Genomic DNA, 15,982 nt, shown 5'->3' with positions numbered 1-15,982 from the left:
TCAGCTTTCCAGGACCTTAACCAGAGGACGCTATGAGCTACCACTGAGGCTGCTGATGCCTTAGAAGCTAAGAGTCCTGCATCTATTGCAGCTCCTCCCAAATAGGAGGCTGCTTCCCGTATGTGGGAGATATATGTGAGCTGTTTTCTGGTAGCATCTGTTAGAGAATCCTCCAATGTCCCTGTCCATTCTTCAACCACTTTGGCTACCCAAGCTCCAGTCTTAGCTGGACGAGTAACAGCTCCAGATGATGAAAATATTGCCTTAAGACATGTTTAAATCTTCTTATCTGTAGAATCTTTGAGAGAAGATGCTGACGGAATATGCAACATAGCATTCCTGACTTATGCTGCATACACACATAAAGATTTTCTGTCTAACCATCCAACTAGTTGATTGGTTGGAATGAAAATCTGGTAACGTATGGGAGTAAATGATGATCAGCAATTTGCTCCTAAATGCCAGAAAACAGATGAAAATGGTCGTCAGACAAGTTTGTTAAATGTTTGATCTAAACAATTTGTTCAAACAACAGTTTTTGCCCATTTTCCGGTGTTTGGGAGCAAATTGCTGATTGTCATTTGCTTTCATACCTTACCAGATTTTCATTCCAACCAATCAACTAGTTGGATGGTTGGACAGAAAATCTTTATGTGTGTACCCAGCTTAAGTGTGTCACATGAGCATCCACAGTAGGAGGGATTTCCCACTTAGTACATTCAGAAGCTGGGAAAGGATACAACGATGCTAATCTTTTAGTAATATAAAACAGTTTATCCGGGTTACCCCATGTCTATTGCATAAGTTCAGTGAGCTGCTCAGATTTAGAAAACTCAGCTTTTACCACCTTCTGGTGTTTAAACACTGGAGCTGGTTCATCATCCTGTATATCTAGGATTGATTTGACCGCCCCTTACCAAAGAAGGAACATCCACTGTAGAAGGATGGTCCTCCTCTGCCAAGCTAGACCCAGAAGAAGAACTCTGCACATCATCTGATTCCTCCGATGATGCGTCTGAAACCATATGTTGAACAGTCCGACAGATAACTTCCGTTTAGGTGCATTAGTGACTATCAGTCTGCTCGCAACAGCTGACTGACTTGAGTGGGCATAAGCATCCAAGAAGGAAGGATGTATAGGCGGTGCAAACATAGCATGCTGTGAGTACCCCATACAAGGAGGCAGCGTGGGAGTAACCATATGATGCACAAACTGCTTCATTACCTCAGATAAGGAGGGCACCCAAGATGGCTCTTGTACAGGGACTGGTATACTGGACTGGTATACTGGACTGGTGAGATGGCTCTTTATAACAAACAGCACACAAACCATCCTTTATAAAGTCCTGAAAGGACAAGCCTGCCAAACAGGATTTACATGAAACCAGCACAGGGACCTCCCCCTCCTGAATCCCTTTACTTTTTTCATATCAATTATAAAGGTAACAATGCAAAGTAAATGTAATGTGACAGTCTTCCCAAATAACAATTAAATGTAAAGTATAAAGAAAAAACACCTGTAACAGAGGGATGAGGAGAAAAAACAGTGATAGTTATATCTGACAGTCAGAAATAAAAGGCAGTATCAACACAGCATCTAGCAAACAGTCACATACAATGCATATGCAATTTACTTACAATGGGCTCTGAATCAACTACTCAAAACACGATGCTTGGTAGGATATAGAGCACTATATACCTGACCCATGGAAGAGGTATAGAGGGAGACTGATCCAAAACCTCCTGAGACCAACAGCTACAGCAGCGCACCGATAGTGGACTGTGAGCGTCTCATCTACACAAGGCGGGTAGGAGGAGCGACACAAACGTGCAAAAACCTCTGAAGGAACTGCGTCTGGGTCGGAGGAGGAGCTGCAGAGGGAGAGCCTACCTCCCCTAAGCTGTATCAACCAGCCGGGTGCGCTGGCCTCATGGCAGCAGATGAGTCTGCTGCCAAACCCCGGTGTCAGAAGATAAGGCCCCGGTGGTCTAGTGGGGACGCGGACGCTCCGGACCCTCACTGGAGCGACTTTCGGTGCAGGAAAAAAGGACTGACGTGTGCGCTTGCCCGTAGGTGAGGAATCGCCTTCCCCAACATCTCCGGGCGTCCGGTTGCAGTCCGGGCCCCAGCATCGCTGTTAGCAAGCTCTGCCGTGACCCGCCGAAATCACCAGAGATGTTACTGGTGTTGCGGCTGGATGGAGTTAGACGGAGTCGCAGTACATGCGTCTTACTTCTGACGCTCAGCACTGCTAACTCTAAAACATAGAAAATAAAAAAAAAAACATAACATAAAATGCCTGAACAACTGAATGCCTGTGACCAGGGGCGGGGTATATGTGGAGGAGGACTAGAGGCATCCTGGGAGCTGAAAGCTTTAACTGTTTGGTGCCTGGATCACTCCAACCACATTATCCCCATGGTGTCCCTGTAGATCCCTATGGGACCTGTAGAAGAAATGCAAGTTAAGTTACTAAATACATACTTATTGGCTAGATGTATTTTCTCTAATTCAGAAGGTTCTAGGGTTATCGCTATCTTCCTCCCCATCCTTGGCTCTATTACATATATACCCTGCGTCTATTCCCTTACATCAACGATATATACTTGGGAATATTTGTACTGCAGCCCGCGCTGCGCTTGCCCAATGCTGGAAACAGCCTCTTCATCCTCCATGAAGTTAATTTTCACTTTTTAATGGAAACAGAATCCATGCCATACTCCACCTCTACTTCCTCTCCGAGGTGGATGGCTTGGCATGAGTTCTTAACAGATGGAGAGGGTGCTGCCTTTCTGACCAAACCGTCCTTGTCGAACCCTTTACAATTTAGGGACAAATTCAGTTAGCCGTGAAAAGTGCCGCCTGACGAAAAGTGGATTTAAATTGACCTCATATGCCTTTTTTGCCACAATGGTTTCTCCATGCTCTTTTCGCCCTATTCAATTGTAAAACACGCAAAAACTGTGAAAAGGACCTCTTTTATTGAGGTAATCAGTCGGTACCCCATAAAAAGCTTCAGTGGCCTTGGGAATCAATATAGAATAGTAGCAGTAGCCCTAATAAATATATTCAGAGAACTTATTTTGTTGCAAAGGGCTGTTATATGCATGTTTTCATGTGTGTGGAAAAATTATAGAAAGCAATGGTTTTTCAGAAAAATAAGTACCGAGGTTAAATTCGGGGCACCTGAAAGTGGGTACTAGTATATTTTGATGTCTCTAAAATGAAGATTTAAAAAATCCCAAAAATACACATGCTGCAGCCTCGTACAATCCCAAAAACACCCGTCCCAACCATATAGTCAGTTCGCAATTGCCGATGGTTGCTAATCTGTGCATGCGCGAACTACACTGTGCGATCACAGATCCCTCGCTCGCCCAGCAAAACCAGCCCAGTAGAGTGAGTGACAGGAGAGGCCGTATGTGGGTGGTGACAGGGGCAGTCCAGTAAAAACGGGGCTAGAGATGCGAACGCAGATGTGCCCGAGTGTTTAAACGTCGTTTTAGAGGCGTGCATAATTAAAACAGGCAGCGTCATAGTACACGTCACCAGCCATTTTTTTCCTCTGTTTTGCTCGCAATGCTTGTGGTAAAGAAAAACTAATACAAGCATTGCGTTCACATCCGATAGTGGTCGATGTACCAATGTTTTCACAAACTTCCAGGAGATGACGTGGGGCAGTGGGCGTCTCTGCATACGCGAAGGAGAGTCTGCATACACAAAGTGAACGCTCGTACAGGTACGATGGGCGTGCTTATGCCTTGGTGAGCGATCGCTCCATGCCGCGTCACTTTCAAATATTTGCATACGCATCATGCGAGCGTACGCTCATAGCGTCCGGGTCTGAATCAGGCCCCAAATCCCCACATCTGTACCCCAAAATTGGGATTTTGCACTCTTTTCTCCTGCCTTTTGCTGGAGAAACTTTTTAGCCTGTTTTTGCCTGTGGAGTTTTCGTGTAGGCGAATTGAATATGGAGATGCTTTGAAAACAGGCGAAGAGTGCAAATCTGAGAAACTTTTCTCCAAACGGCACTTTTCGCGGCTAATTTAATTTGACCCTTATGGTGGGTACACACTGGGCGATATTACTGAGCGACTGCACGATTACAACATCGTAGTCGTGCAGTCGCTCAGTAATCGTGCACAAATCGGAGTGCGCATCGCTGGTCGTTTCCGACATTGTCCATCACCTGAACATGCAGCACAATCTGACGATGTCGTCAGGTTGCTGCATGTTGGGGAATGGGGGATAGAGCCCGGTGCTGAACAATATCGTTAATGATATCTTTCAGCGGGTGTGCTCAATGTCATAAACGACATTGAGCACAGCCTGCCGGGGACACACTACACGATATCGCTCAGGGAGCATATCGTGTAGTGTGTACGCACCTTTAGTCTCAATGAAACTTCCACTTCTAGTTAAAGTTTGGCTATGGAAGTTATGTGAAGGTATTCTATGTTTCTCTTTTTACTTGCTGATTAGTCTAGACCAGTGTTTCCCAACCTCGATCCTCAAGGCACACTAACAGTCCAGGTTTTAGTAATATCCATGATTGAGCACAGATGGTTAAATCAAAATAACTGAGGTACTAATTAAGACACCTGTGCTCAAGTATGGCTATCCTTAAAACCTGGACTGTTAGTGTGCCTTGAGGACCGTGGTTGGGAACCCCTGGTCTAAACCATTACATTGTTTGATTTGTATTATGTATATTGTTCACATTGTGATTTGTATTTTCGCCAATTTCCCTTCCCCTCTCCTTCCCTTTTTCTTTCTGTAGCCCCTCACTAAACATAATTTAATAAAACATTATTGAGAAAGTCCTGAAAGTTCAGCTATGCATTCTGGCTGCTGTGTACAAATTGTGACAAAGCATGAAAAGACATCAAGCTGTATCCATAGCAACGAAAAAACCAATCTGTACTCTAACACCAGAGATAAAAGGACACCCAATTAATAGGACATGTATTATGCATTGCACTATAAATATCAAAGTAGTTGTTTGAACTCATTTCAAGACCAGCACCGTCCCCACAGAATATGTGTGCCAGCTTATCACGATGGTCCTTGAGATCTCACTATTGTATTTTTAGTAATATAAAGAAATGATTACAGTGTTAATTCAGGGCATCCACAGTTATTATAGTGGTTGTTTGATAATCAAATAGGAAAAAATAATTAAATGGATCTAAAGAGTATATCTGAGTACGTCTAGGGTTTATATGTTGCGAATCACATCTTGCTCTCTTTACAAAAATGTAACCTGCTCATTCTTTACCTATTATATCTCTTTATTTTATTTATTTATTAACAGTTTCTTATTAACAGCAGCAAATTCCGTCGCGCTTTACAATTTGAATCATCATTAACATTATACTGGGTTGTGAAAGACATACATACACACATACATACGGTATACAATCGGGAAACCGGCTGTCTTAATACTGGCAGCCGGCTTCCCGACTGTCATATCCCGGCGAGGGATGAAATGCCGGCCGTCTAGATGTAGATACCTGACATGTAGACGCCCGGCACCCCTCGATCGAAGGGATGCCGGGCACCGCGAGCGGACAGCCGCGGGGGGGGTTAGGTTTAGGGCACCCAGGGGGGACTTAGGGTTAGGCACCCCCCCGGGGGACTTAGGTTTAGGCAGCGGGGAAGGGGGGGGGGTTAGGGTTAGGCACTTGGGGGGTGGTTAGGGGTAGGCACCCCTAAGGAGGGTTAGGGGGTTAGGTTAGAGAATACTTACCTATCCACGATGGGGAATTCCAGCGCTGTTGGGCTTCCGCTGCTGGGAACTCTGCTGTTGTCAGCCAGGCGCTGCCGGGAATCGAACCGATTCCATACATACATACATAAAAGACATACATAAGGGTAAGAGGGCCCTGCTCGCAAGCTTACAATCTATAGGGAAATAGGTGTTGATACACAAGGATAGGTGCTACATATTGCAAATTCGTCCAGCCCGATTGCAGATGTTCTTGGTGGGCTGTATAATCCCAATCACACTGGAAAGTTGGCCTAGGGTTAGAAGGATGTTAAATTGAAGAACGAGAAAATGTGATAGGTGTTTACTATAAGAAGAGAGTTAGATAGGGAGCTACAAAAGGTTAGGTGGGCGGTCCTGGAATCTGATAAGCTTGTCTGAAGAGGTGAGTTTTCAGAGAACGCTTGAATGTTTGGAAACTAGTGGAAAGTCTTATTGTGCGCGGGAGGGCATTCCACAGGGTGGGTGCAGCCCAAAAAAAGTCCTGTAACCGTGCATGGGAACAAGTAATGCGCGGGGATGAGAGACAGATCTTGTGCAGAGTGGAGATGTCTGGTTGGAAGATATTCTGAGATAAGTGAAGAGATGTATGTTGGTGTGGTTTGGTTAATAGCTTCATGTGTGAGTGTAAGTATTTTAAATTGAATACGGTAGAAGACCAGCAGCCAATGGAGGGACTGACAGAGTGGATCACTTCTAGGGAGTAGCTAAGAGCTAAGGAGTGCTCCCCATGTCAGTCTATGGTGGTCTCCCTCCACACAGATTATCTAAGATCTCAGCATAAGATACCTTATTATTATCCTTTATTTATATGGCGCCACAAGTGTTCCGCAGCGCCTTACATAGTACATAGAACTAACAAGTGAACAAGAAACAAGTAACTTACATTATATTACAGTGCAGGACAAGGACACCATTTATATACATTGCTGCAATAGCAGTTAGACACTCACAATAAGCAGCCGGGAGTTGGCAGTCCCGTGTTAGGTTTCCTAATGGGGAGAAAAGAGTCGAAGAAAATGTAAAGAGAAGCACATGCGGGAAGAGATCCCTGCTCGTGAGAGCTTACATTCTAAAGGGGAGGGCAGACAGACAGGCGTGACACAGAAGGGGAAGATAGTGAGGAAAGAGCATGAGGTGGGTTAGGATGAGAGCTGGAAGGCCTTGATGAAGTAGTGGGTCTTGAGAGCCCGTTTGAAGATTTGTAGAGAGGTGGAGAGTCTGATAGGGAGAGGGAGAGCATTCCAAAGGTAGGGAGCTGCACGGGCAAAATCTTGGATGCGGGAGTGGGAGGAAGTAATCAGTTGGCAAGAGAGGCGGCATGCATTAGATGAGCAAAGTGGACGGGCGGGAGTGTGTGGGGAGAGAAGGTCAGAAATTAGGATTCTGATACTCTATCCTTTTCTTTTATCTGTAATCATTTTGTGCATTTACTTATATTTGTAAGTCTTGTTTATTTACCTATTTTTCCTGTAATTTAACCCTGGAGATATTTCTCAATAAATACAAAAACTTTATCAGCGTTATCTCTGTGCTCTAATGAATTCACGTGCCTGGAGAGGCCCATGCTATATTTGTGTAATAACTGTGAGTTTACAGTCAGGTGCATAAATATTGGGACATTGACAGAATTTTCATATTTTGGCCTCTATTCACCACCACAATGGCTTTGAAATGAAACAAACAAGATGTGCTTTAACTGCAGACTTTCAGATTTAATTTGAGGGTAATTACATCCAAATCAGGTGAACGGTGTAGGAATTACAACGGTTTCTATATGTGCCTCCCACATTTTAAGGGGCCAAGAGTAATGGGACTATCAACTCAAAAGCTATTTCATGGACAGGTGTGGGCTATTCCCTCGTTATTTCATTATCAATTAAGCAGGTAAAAGGTCTGGAGTTGATTCTAGGTGTGACATTTGCATTTGGAATCAGTTGCTGTCGACTCTCAATATGAGATACAAAGAGCTGTCACTATCAGTGAAGCAAGCCATCATTAGGCTGAAAAATCAAAACAAACCCATCAGAGTTCCAACTGTTTGGAACATTCTTAAAAAGAAAGAACGCACCGGAGAGCTCAGCAACACCAAAAGACCCGGAAGACCACGGAAAACAACTGTGGTGGATGACAGAAGAATTATTTCCCTGGTGAAGAAAAACCCCTTCACAACAGTTGGCCAAATCATGAACACTCTCCAGGAGGTAGGTGTATATGTGTCAAAGTCAACAATCAAGGCTTCACAAGAGTGAATATAGAGGGTTCACCACAAGATGTAAACCATTGGTGAGCCACAGAAACAGGAAGACCAGATTAGAGTTTGCCAAACAACATCTAAAAAAGCCATTACAGTTCTGGAACAACATCCTATGGACAGATGAGACAAAGATCAACTTGTACCAGAGTGATGGGAAGAGAAGAGTATGGAGAAGGAAAGGAACTGTTCATGATCCAAAACATACCACCTCATCAGTGAAGCATGGTGGGCACGGTGTCGTGACAACACCTAACAATAAATTAGACCAGCTCTCATAACATTTCCCTATTTATTGAAAAATGGTACAAAAGCTTGGTGTAAGGTCAACATTTCAGAGGAATAAAACCTTTTTTATTAAGCCATCACCTCCTGATGAAGTCATTGAGTGATGAAACATGTTGAGGTTTGGCTTGTGATGTGGACGCTGTAACAGGATCTGCATGTGTCCAGAGTCGGCGTTGCTCGTGGAAGAGGTCTCATTCCTGGAGCTGCTGCTATCTGCCAGGGAGTGGGTAACCGATGAAATTTCATGTTTGCTGTTTTAAACTTTAAATGTATATGGATATTTACACAAGTAAAGAGTGCGTTTTACCTTATTACTGAGTGCACTCTCCTGTATCCATTTATTTCAGAATATATATATATATATATATATATATATATATATAAGCAGCCAAGTAAAAAAACGGCACTCAGTGGTCCAAAGATGATGACACAGCTGCCCTGCTGCCTTCCCAATATAAATAGTACACATGCAGAAGTCGATCCTAGGAAGGTACCTTGACAAAAGAGCCTTGTGAGCTCTGAAACGTTGGGGGAAAATATAGGCAACATTTCTTTAAGTCCCGGAGTGCCGCCTATGTCCTTCCTAGGATCGACCTCTGCGTGTATGTGTCTATCTATCTATTTATAATATATATATATATATATATACATACATACACAGAGAGAGAGATCTTACTGTCCCCGTCAAGGGACCCCACTTTTCTGCAAGTTCCCACTCTATCACTCAGAATCATAAACTTTGTAGCTGCCACATATCAGAATCAAACTTTACATATGCCTCCTGGTTTATATCTCACCTGGCACACTGGCCTTAATTATTATTTTTTTTTTACTTAAATCATTCTGGTTACATGTAAGACGACCCATGGGGGGAAAGTGTGAGGAAAAATTACCAAAAACATGTTGCTGTGGAGTGAATGTTCCATAGGAAGAAAAACTCCCAATATAATCCATGTGAAAGAGGTGGCACTCAGAGTTTTTAGTACAGGTGAAAAACTGGTGTTTTTATTTCAACGTTTCGGGGAATGGATTCCAGATCAATGAGACAATACATAAAACACACCTTATATGGAAGTGGATAGATTCTCTTCAGTATTTGTACCCTGACTTCATAAGTTACTGTCCAACGTCATGCCCTACTATCCACGTGGACATATAGAGGGGGAATATAAACCTGTGGCGAGCGAAGTGAGCCCGCGGGGGAACACATTTCTTCTTTTGGTGGCCCTTATGGGCATGGAACCGCACTTCCACCCTCACTTCCAGGTACAAATACTGAAGGGGATCTATACCTTTCCCACCTTATATCCCTTAACTGCCTCAGAACTTCCCCCAGACATGGAGAGGATGCCAGGCGCACTTCCGGTGAACAAATGTGGTGCCAGAGATGCCGGCTCACTGACTATGACGTCACTCGGTGTGCGTCTGGCTCTCGCGGTCACGTGATTTCCAGGGGAGCAGAGTAGAAAACTTGCTTCATTGAAAAGAGAAAATATTCTCAATCCTGCTATTAAAGTAACTACCCAACAAGCAGCACCCTGGGTTAATCGGTTTAGCACTTCCAGTGCTTATACTAATAAGCGAGTTGTGGCCCATAGTGGAATCAGACCAAGATCTCCCCCTTTTAAATACTGTAATCTAAAATCAGCCTAGTTACACCAGGGGCTGTAACATTAGAGATTATGTATTCAAAACTGATATTACAGGTTTTTCATCCTTCACAACATCACAGTTTTTTACAACAACGCATGAATGGTTGCTTCGAATGCACAGGCTGTAGGTACTTAATAACGTTTGAGCATTTTTATCACCCGTACTCTAGCAGAAAATGTAAGATCCAGCGCCGCCTTACTTGTAGCTTCAGATTTGTCATATATATTCTGTCTTGCCCATGTGGACTTCACTATGTGGGCAAGACAGAGACACAGTTCAAGGAGTGTATGGCGCAACACAGATCGGCCATCAGAGCAGCCATAAACACTGGTACCAGTGAACAGCCGGTAGCTCGGCATATCGCGCAAGCCAAATATGGGGTAGCCACTATCAGATACAGATTTATAGACCAAGTCCCCTGGACTCTACGGGGAGGAAATAGGTCAAGAAAACTTTTACAATTGGAGTTTAAATGGATTTTTATTCTAGACACTTTGGTCCCTAAAGGACAGAATGAGTCTTTGGGACTCATGTTTTTCTATAGTATGGCTAGTTTTTTGTAGTGTGGTCTATTGTTTAGGGATGCTGCAACATGCGAAGAACATTTGTCATTATATTTGCTTAGTGTATCTTTGGTGTAGGTTCTAGTTTTTATTTGATGGATTGATTATTGCAATTCTATAAGTGATATAGGCAGGGCCTTTTATCTACTTTAGGTAGTTTGTTTTACAAATACTTCTACTGTAAATTTAAATCCACCAGAAAGGTAAGCTTTTAGCATAGATACAAAATGTCAGTCTCTAAGCATACTTACTCAGTTCACCAGTCTGGTGGGTTTAAATTTCCAGTAGCTAACAGGACAGACTGGCTAAGAGACTGATAGTTTGATTCTATGCCAATAGTATACATTGTCACCACCCTTAGGATTATCTTCCTGGTGGATATACTGTATACTCCCGGTGGAAGTAATTCAGTCAACAAGTGGAATCCAGGATTGCACCTCAAATGTGGTTAGAAGTTTGGAGGCATACAATTATCTGAAGCCCAACTGGAATTAACACATATACCATTGCAACGAAGCCATTTATGATGAAACGTGTTGGGTGACAAGACATCAAGTTCCAAAGTGGACCCTAAAAGCTGTCAAAGAGTTTGTCCCTATAAAGGGAGACAGCAAGTGTACTAACAGCCGTCTCACAATGGTCAAGATGTCTATGTATATGTGAGAATAAGTTTTAAATGTGATTTTATGTTTTTAAAAAATAAAACGGTGTACTAAAAGAAAAGGTTATTAGTTGTATTTGGGTGAACTTTGGTTGAAAAGGTCTCATAGCAGGCCCGATAGGAGGAATAAAAAGTTCACCCTTATCTCACAACACTGTATGTAATAGGGGCAAAAATTCTACTACAAGAAAGGGGAATTGGATCCCATATAGAGTCGTATAATCCAGTTTAGGTGCGCCCCAAAAAAACATTATATATACATGCCGAAAGTCATGGGATAGCAGTATGTAAAGGTAATGGTAGGTGGTGCCACTCTGCTGTGGCTTCTTGGAAATGCCCAGCCCTGCATCAGTTGTAATCTTACAACTCGTGAGTCAGTCTGAACATGGGCTAGGCTGCTCATGGCAAGGCAACATGAATTATTGGGGTTCGAACGGGGCAGGACAGTGGGTGCCTTAAAGATGGGACATTCCATTTCCAAAGTTGTGCGGACATTCAACATTCCTCAATGTACGGTGTCACGTGTGTACCGGGAATACTTCATGGAAGGCATAACAGCCCACCGTGGACAGCGCTGTGGCCGTCCATAAATGCTTAATGATCGTGACAAGCGGCGTCTGGCCAGAATTGTCTGTGGTAACAGATAAGGGTCCATGGCTCAATTCACATCCGCATTCAATGCAGAAGGTACCAGACACATATCCAGCAGGTCAGTGCAACATTGTTTAGCTTCAATGGCATATGGGAGCAGAAAACCCACCAGAGTTCTTCTCCACTGGCACACTTCTCCACTCTTTCAATTCTTCATATATCTTCCCCTTGGACTCTAAACCTTAATTATTGGTATCACTATACCATATTTTTGTGTTCATACTTGAAATGTTGGGTATAGGTGACCACCAAGTTGGCATTAAACAGCACCTATTGATAGTGCAATTTTTACTTTATTCTTGTATGCCCACCTTCAAATAGGTGTGTTCAGGTAAGTTATCTTCTCCACTGCAAGAGTGGGCAAGGAAATCTGGTCCAATTGTACACAGAAGCAACTCTAGGGGGGTTATGTAATACGGTCCGAGATTTCGAAAGCAGCAAGATTCCGGCAATATCGGCTGTACCAACACCTACAAACACCTCCCACAGCCTTTAGACAGTGGTTAATATGCTGCTCTTTGGAGACAAAAAGTTGAAATTATAAAAGCATGCCATAACAGTTAATGTAAAGTCACTGGCCATGCATCCATGGAATTCATGTAGCCTGGGAAATAGACAAAATGTAAAATAAAAAAACACAAAAAGGATTTGTGGGTGGACCAGTCCAGTAAGCACATTACACAAAACATGAAACATTCAGAGACGCTGTTCTAAGCATAAGAATAAAAAATCAACTAAATGTGAATAAAATAATAAATGTAAGGTTTGCTTGCTTGATAATATCTAAATAACTTCTTGATGAATATGTCAAGTATATCTCCAGAATGTGAGCCAACGCTTTGTGGTTTTCATATCAGAGTTGTTTGATCCAAATCCGTTTTCTCTCTCTTACATGACTACAAAATGCCATATGTTGCCTTGGGGAACTTTAACTGTTAGAAAAAACTCCACCACAAAAGTTTTTTTCTTTTAAAGGAAAGTATGACCTAAATACAAATTTATTTAAATCGAAACACAAACTTTTATTTCGTGAGCATTCTGTACTGAAAAATGCAGTACAGTTATCTTCAAAGCATTTTCTTTTTAATCAAACGACATGTAAAAACGAAAGAAAACATTCTATTTTTTCTCATTTTTTTATAGTTATCTAGCTAATTACATGCAGGGGGTCATCCAAACTTTCCCAGGCATGTTACCATGTATTTAAGCCTTATACTGATATTCACTAATATTTATTTGTTAACAGCATAGCATACACTTATTCCTCTGTGCTTTACAGACAATGGGCCTGATTAATTACCGGTCGTGACTGCCAATATGCCCGCAACTGGCCAATTGTTGCGTTCTGCGCATGCATATGCACCACAATGCGCATACGCGAAGGGCTCATTGCGATCACACTGCGACCGCGGTGTCTACGCAGACCCATCACAGGGTGATTAACAGGAAGTGACCGTTTGGAGGTGGTGACAGGCTGTTTGGAGAAACGCAGGCGTGTCAGTGTGTTTGAACGCTGTTTCATGGCCATGCATAATGTAGCCATTGTGATGGCATACACAGCTCGAGCTCCCACTGCGTGCAATGAAGTTAGCAATTTCTAAGTAAGGTCAGGGCTGCAGTAATTCTGTGTGAGGGACCGACGGTACTTGATGTTACCGGTTTTGCTATTTTGCTAAGTATTATGGATGCATACCTCCCAACTGTCCCGCTTCAAGCGGGACAGTCCCGCTTTTTTGGGACTGTCCCGCTGTCCCGCCCGCGGGCCGCAGTGTCCCGCGGTGGGGGGGAAGTTGGGGAACGCACAAACCGCTGCCCTGCATAGCAGAGCAGCGTTTGTGCAGGAGGAGAACAGATGCCGTGCGCATGCGCACGGCATCTGTTCTCTTCTGTAGGGGCTGCCCAGCATCCCGGAGAGTGCTGGGCACGCCCCCAAAGTGACGAAAACGGGGGAAGCTGGGAGGCTCCGCCCCGTTTTCAATTGGATCCGCCCCTTTTTCAGGAAGCCACACCCCCTTTCCGGACGCGCGTGCAGCGTCCCTCCTCCCAACATTGAAATGTTGGGAGGTATGTGGATGTGTATAAAGGGGGGGATGCAGTTCATTTACCGGCATCCGGAATGCCGGACATCGGAATCCCGACGCTAGAAGCCCGACTCTTTACTAAAGATAGGTGTCTAAATACTGACGCCTATCTTTAGCCAGACACCAAAATCCCGACGCCCGGCATCCCGAACGAAGGTAAGCGGGGACTGTTAGCTGCAGGGATGAAGGGTTAGTTTTAGGCACCCCCGGGAGGACTTAGGGTTAGGCACCCCCTGGGGAGGGTTAGGCTAGTGGAACGGGGGGTTATGGTTAGGCACCACTGGGGGAAGGGTTAGGGCTAGGCACCTCCCCGGGAGGGTTAGGTTTAGGGTGCGGGAAGGGGGGTTAGGCATCACCGGGTGGAGGTTAGGGTTAGGCACCACTAAGGGAGGGTTGGGGGGGAGGGGGGGGAAGGGAGGGTTAGGGTACTTACCAGCCCCAGTTGGTATCCTGACGGTATTTAGTCCGCCGGCAATACATCCGGCAGCGTTACATACAGATTCCATAAGGGGATGTGGGCGTCCTTAGGTTAGGCTGCGACGGCATTGCGATTGCAATCATTAGCATATTTTTTAAGTGGATGTGCGTGCGATTACGAAGTTGCGATCGCAATAGCAATCCTTACTGAGTCAGGCACATTATTTGCCCATTCACATCAGTCCCTGCCTCATTGGAGCTTACAATCTATATTCCTTTTCACATGCACACACACACAAACATTAGGGTTCATTATTATCGGGACCCAATTACCCTATCAGTATATACATTTTTGCATTGTGGGAGGAAACCGGAGTACCTGGATTGAACCCATGCAAGCACGGGGAGAATATACAAATGTCACACAGTTATGGCCATGTTGGGAATTGAACCCAAGACCCAGTGGCGTCCATCCCTCGGCAAGTGACAACCGGGTGCGGCCCGCACCCCCCTTGTGACGCCACTGCCAAGACCTCAGTGCTGTGAAGCAGTAATGCTAATAATTCAGTCTAATAAACTGTGAGGCTATTAAAAGGAAGGAAGGGTGTCAGAAATCTGAGTTTTGTTTGTGAGCACAGGAACTGGGACCATTGGGCTCTATGAATGAGACTGATGTGAATATGTAAGTGGTGCTTTAAACAGTAGTGAAGTTCTTTATTAGTATGACCATGCTGAAACTGGTAGATGACCGGACTGGAGCCTAGAGATAACTGGACTGGGACCCGCATACTGAATGCCGGATAGGGATCGGCTAGGCTCAGATGCCGGGCTGGGAACAGCTAACGCACACTGGACCTGACTGGGACGGGCACGCTCAATGGATGCCAGGCTGGGGCTGGATGGCGCACACTGGACCGGACTGCTGGAGAACCGAGATGGGGCCAGAATTGTTGATCTGGCAATGTGCAGGTGTACTGGAAGGGTTTAAATAGGCTGTCCTAGGAGCGGATAGGTTGCAGTGATCATGTGGAGAATTGCATGAACCAGATTGAAGTAAAAATGATCGCATGATCAGATTCAAGAAAGCTGTACCCATACTGTTGGGGTAGAGCTTATTTCCCCTTAGCGCTAGGGACCTGGAAGTGACGTGAGTGAGGGCGAAAGTGCAGTTCCATGCCCATTAAGGCTACCTAAAGAGGAAAGTGGTCCCCTCGCGGGCTCGCTGCGCTCGCCACGCTTCGGGCTCGGTGACTCTCTACGCTTTCCACAAGATTCTATTCCCCCTCTATACCCACATGGATGGTAGGGAATGACGTTGGACAGTAGCTGATGATGTCAGGGTCCTCTCCGCGAAGGGAATTTAGACATTACCATAATGTTGGGTCTAGACACACAGTCTAACTAGAACCAGAGGCAAATGCAGGAAACTATATGCAGAGAGATATCCAGAAGACATGGCATGCACAGAGGACCACAGGTCACGCCAGGATGCTACAGGAGCAAGGTAATCTGATCCAGAGGACAAAAGGTGGGGGGAAAGCATCTCAACCTTCCCAATAATATTGCAAAATTTGTGAAGTAGTAATGTAAGCCAACATACCAGGAATTGATTAATGTTACAATTTTTTGTACTTAATCTAGTT

General features: G+C 44.4%; 1 protein-coding gene across 1 annotated transcript in view; it reads right to left on the bottom strand.

Moving 5' to 3' along the window:
* Positions 1-15,982, bottom strand: part of WWC1 (WW and C2 domain containing 1) — a 288,584-nt gene that overhangs the window by 61,004 nt on the left and 211,598 nt on the right. The gene's annotated exons all lie outside the window — the stretch shown is intronic.

This window comes from Taudactylus pleione, unplaced genomic scaffold (genome assembly GCF_031769625.1).
Source record: "Taudactylus pleione unplaced genomic scaffold, aTauple2 ptg000637l, whole genome shotgun sequence".
Taxonomy (NCBI): domain Eukaryota; kingdom Metazoa; phylum Chordata; class Amphibia; order Anura; family Myobatrachidae; genus Taudactylus; species Taudactylus pleione.
The sequence above is the reverse complement of the archived record's forward strand: the minus strand, read 5'-3'. Positions and strand labels throughout refer to the sequence as shown.